The following is a 5,317-nucleotide window of genomic DNA, read 5'->3' as shown; positions in this document are numbered from 1 at the left end:
GACAATAAACTTTTCTTTCCTTATAAAATTACATTATGAAAACAACATAATCCATATTGTGAGAAAATCGAAACGAATTTAGGTTTATGGTGATCAAACTATGGCTATATACAATTGGTAAAAATTAAAAAAAAAAAAGGATTATTTGTCAAAGTTGTTCAAAGTTTAATAAAATAGTTAAAGAATTTGAATATGCACGATGGCTTTGACTATGAATGCAAGATGTTATATTACAATATATATAGTTAATGACTTAGGTATATTCAAACTAGAGAATTGTTATAACTGCAACTCGTGTTCATATACATGCATGATGATTAGTGGCTTGATTAGTGGCTATTGAGTTACAAAATGAACATCTTCTATACTATCTAGAATAACCATCTGAGTACTAGGGATAATAAATATTTTCCCAAAAGACCTTCCGTATCTAGAACTCTAATACCATGTCATGATACTACTCATCCCAAAAGTTTCAGCTGATGGAAAAATGTAACACTAATGGTTATATCTCTAATATTCCCTAAACCTCCATTGTACACATTGTACAAATATTCCATTAGCTCCTCGTACTTTTCCTTAAATTAGAAGTTTGTGTGAATTCAACTTGTATATTTAACTTGTAGGTTCACATAAATATGTGGTGGCAACTTTCACATTAGTTGCTTATATAAAAACTAAGAGTTTGGTGATTTACATGTATAACTCCACAATGTAGTTAAGCAAGCTTTAGAATTAAATTTTGTATATTTCAACTTTTGTATTTTCTTTTTGTACTGTGGAGAGTATTTGTACTTGTTTAAGAATATATATCATTTGGTTTAGTACGATATGATAGGTATTTTAATTTTGGTGTATTTAATACTTAGGTTAATTTGAATGCTTGATTTTTTTTTATATCTCATTAGAGATTATGATTTAGGTGAAATTATAATCACCTGTTGTATATCTTTATCATAATTTATAACAAAATATTTTATCTTTGTCTATGTCGTCCATAGTCATTAATTTGATTTTCTTCAAAAATACCATAACAGTTATGTGAGTCTTTGTGAGGTCTTCTGATGTAATTAACCTCCATGGTCATGTATGTAAGCATTCATGAGCTCTTTCAACCTCTCCTTTGACTCACTCCGACATAATCTGCCTCATCTGATGCAACAATCACCACCACTTCCACCTTCCAACGCCGCATCACTATTATTCAAACAAGAAACCGTCCTCCATGAATTGTCTTTCTCAATGATTGTTGGAGCCATATATAATAAAGACTGGAAAATAGAATTTGCCTACATGAATAATAACACACAAAGGTTAGGTAAAAATTGATAATAAAATGAACATGTTTTTATTATGTCTAATTATATGTTAACTATTATAATTTTTGAAAGATTAATATTTTAATTCAAAATATGAAAGAACATTGGAGGAATATAACAGGTACCCTCTATTTTATAGAATAACAAATTGGTGACTAATTTTTAGAAGGGTTTCATTACACATTCAAGCGTCATTATCAACAAAGTCCAACTAAATTAGTTTAAACCTAATAAATTCATTTATGCAACGTATACATGAATTACACATTTCTTTTTCTTTATATTTTTTTTTAGTGTTTTCTCTTTATCGTTACTTTTTTGTTATTGTTGTTGTTTGCTGTATTTTTTCGTTTCTTTTCCGATCCTTCTCCTTTTCTTTCTGGTTATTACAATATTTTTATTTTCTCTTCTTTATTTGGTTTTTTATTCTATTTTTCTTATTTTTATTTTCATTAAGAAGGTAAAACAAAAAGAAAAAGATAAAAAAATGATGATATGAAGAAGCAGAGGAGAAGGATGAATAGTTTTAAATTGAGCAGGATTTATCCAAAAAAGTAACATCGAAAATTTTTAATTATGACAGATGAAATTTTTTAATTTTGACATTGAAATTTCTTAATCGTGACCCAGGATCTTATTAAGATGGTGAAATAAGAAAAATGATGAGAATGTGAAAGAAGAAGACGAGGAAGGAGAGTTTTGAATTGTGCAAAATTTATTAGAAATAACATTGAAAAATTTTAATTATGACACATAAAGTCTCTTAATTTTGACACCGAAATTTCTTAACCATAACACAAGTTCTTGTTAAAAAGGTGAAACAAGAAGAATTATGAGAATGTGAAATAAGAAAAAAAGAATATGATAATGAAAAAGAAGAGAAAGAGGAATGAAAATTTTGAATTTTGTAAAATTTATTAGTAAAATAACACTGAAATTTGTTAACTGTGATACACGAAGTTTTTTTAATTTTGATACTGAAATTTTTTAATCGTCACAAATAAAATTTCTTAACCAATTTTTTTTTATTATTGACTTAATTGAGTAATATTGAATTCATATATAAGAGGTCTAACTATTTTTGTATCATTTATAATATTGTATTTTTGTTATTCTAAAACAAATTTAAATATATTTTGTTAGTTGAGTGAGTTAAAATTTTGAATCTGTAGTTCTTTAAAGATTTTTTGTGTTATTTATCAAAAACTTTGATGTTATTTTTAACAGGTACGGTTTTTTGTGTCATTAATCAAAATTTTTTGTTGTCACTTTTATTATCCTTAAATTAATTATATGATACTGAACTAAAAGAAGAAAAAGATGATAATATTGATAATAGTGATAATGATAATAAAATAATAGGAGGAGGAAAAAAAAAGAGACAATGATAAAAGATATGGTAATAATAACAATAATTATGAGATGATAATGAAAATAGAGATCGAAAAAAACAAAAAACAAAAACAATAACAATAATATAATTGCACTAATATAAATTTGACTTTATTAAATTTAGTTAAAATAAAAATACTTAATTATCTAGAAATGCATTTCTGTTTTTAAAATGGTGAAAACTCAGGTGCAGTCGACTTCATGTGAAATTAATAACCGAAAACTGTTAGATTATTTAACTGATTTGATTAAATTTTCATCTAACGACTCTCAACTATCAACTTAACCTGAGGTCGACTGCACTTGAGTTTCCACCTTTTAGAATACATGTGATGAAATGATTGATAATAAACTTCACTTAACTTTTGTATTAAATACAACAATTGACACGTCAACATACTATATCCACTAAATAATAATAATGACTACTTAATAAGTCACTACTAAGTACTAACTACATAACTATGCGAATACACTAGTTTACTTTATCCACACTCTTAACCTTTTTCAAATTCATTAAATCATTCGTAACTCTATATTTATGCATTGTATGTTTTCGTAATTAAATTATTACAAGATTTAATTGAAAATATGAAGCTGCACAGATAAATCCTAGTATTGCATGTTGTAGTTAAAGCTGAAATGGGAAAAAAAAAAAAGAAGATTAATTTTGTGAAAAATAATAAAAGGAAGGAATGATTGAAAAATATGAGATAATAAAAGAAAGAGAACAATTAGGGAACCAAAAGCATATCAGTCAAAAATCAGCCAAAATATGTTTGGGTTCCATAAAAAATTGGGTTTTGGTTTGTGATCCGTGATCTCATAAGCGATTTTCAAACATATTATTCAAAAAGTGATTTTAATTAAACGATTTTGTTTACTTTTTGGCTGGTCAGATTTTGGTTCCATATACTTTTCCTAGAAGAAATGTGATAGAAAATGAAAGGAGGTGTGTCCTTTGTGTGTTGGTGTGTGTGTGGTCATCCCATGCAGTTACATAACTTCTCAGCACTTACAATGACTGTATAGAAAACACACAATGCAAGTCCCTGATGATCAGATACACAATATGGCATTTGCTATGCTTGTTATGTATCTTTTTCTTTCTTTTGATGTTTCATGCATTTTGGTACACAGTACCACTATTGAGTCAGAGAGAAACGACAGTGTGAGACAGAGAAAGAGTCCAAATTTGTGTAAAAAGCATATTTAAGCATCAAACAACCCTTTCACTGTGCCTCTCAAAACAACCATTTCTTACGACTTGTTCACATCCATCCATGGGAAACTGAGACCAACCATATATTGGAATTGGAATTCAATCTCCAACAATGAGGTCATCTACTTTTTTGCTTCTTTTCTGTCCACCTTCTTTTATTTTATTTTTCTTTTCTTTCTTTTATATATCATTCAGTAGTAATTAATGTATGTGTTACTGCCGGTTAGGCTGTGTTATGAGTTATGACACTCTAAAACACCCTGTCTTTATGCTTTACTATTAGAGGATTCTCAAGATATGTCTAAAAAGTATCGCTTAATTTCTTTAAAAATAAAATAAATAAAAATTTAAAATTAAATAATATGCACTGTAGAATTGACAAAAGTATTGTTATATCTAACTATATGTGGCATCATAACCTTTTTATATTTCATCCCTTTTTTGGGATAAATACAATTATTCACGAAAAGTCAGTAACATACACCAATAAGTGTATACGTAATTATGAAACCTAGTAAAGGAATAGAATATTCTAATTTCTGGTTTGCCAAAATATTTTTTTTTTGTTTTTAATATTTGTTATTTTAAATATTTTATAAAAAATTAATTATTAACATAAAAAATATTATTTTATTATTTTGGCTCTCTCATCACACATGATGATACACTCACACACTGCAATCTCAGCTCTAGATTTTCATATTCTGGCTGCCCCATGTTTGAATTGACCATTTGGGTTTATAAATTGTCCTTTCTGTGTGATCCATAATCCACATGCATGTGCAATACTTCTTATGGGAAGTTATTATATAACTTAAAAAATTGTAATATGTATGTAAGGTTATTGAACGGGTTAGTCCAGCCCATTTAAGTCTGATCCGTTAAGTCTGTGGGTTAAATGGGCTGGACTATTTAAGTTTATTTTATTCATGAACCATAAGTTTTTAGTTCGTATTGTTTATAATCAGTCTGATGGGTTAAACGGGTCAGTTTATTTATTTTTTTAAAACATATTTTGGTAAAAAAATATCACTTTTAAGTCAAAAATCTTAAACAAACAATATTTTTTAGTTAATGGGTCCGATTTTTGAGTCAAATCAGAAGAAATGCCGGCTAAAAGTGCTACTTTTTTGAAAAAAATGTAAAAAAAAAAACTTTATACGAGCCACCCGTTTAGCTCGCGAGCTAGTCCGTTTAATCCGTCATTTTTTTGAGTTAATCGGGTTCAACCCGTTTAGCCTGAAAATTAAACGAGCTTAATTTTAAAAGCAAAGTTCGCTCATTTAAATAGGTAAACGGACTGATCCGATAAATTTGACCCATTTTAACGGTTTTTTTTTTTTTTATGACTCATTTTAACTGTTCTAATCCTTAGTCAAAGATT

The 5,317-nt window shown here is 27.6% G+C and overlaps 1 long non-coding RNA gene across 1 annotated transcript in view; it reads left to right on the top strand.

Moving 5' to 3' along the window:
- LOC110269840 overlaps window positions 488–5,317 on the top strand; it is a 14,331-nt gene continuing 9,501 nt past the window's right edge. Inside the window, exon 1 of the long non-coding RNA XR_002358596.1 lies at window positions 488–590. This is a non-coding gene — a long non-coding RNA (uncharacterized LOC110269840). The remainder of the gene's footprint in view (window positions 591–5,317) is intronic.

The sequence above is a fragment of the Arachis ipaensis genome, chromosome B03 (assembly GCF_000816755.2).
Source record: "Arachis ipaensis cultivar K30076 chromosome B03, Araip1.1, whole genome shotgun sequence".
In the NCBI taxonomy this organism is placed as follows: Eukaryota; Viridiplantae; Streptophyta; class Magnoliopsida; order Fabales; family Fabaceae; genus Arachis; species Arachis ipaensis.
Note: the sequence above shows the minus strand (reverse complement) of the source record. Positions and strands in the feature narration are given on the sequence as shown.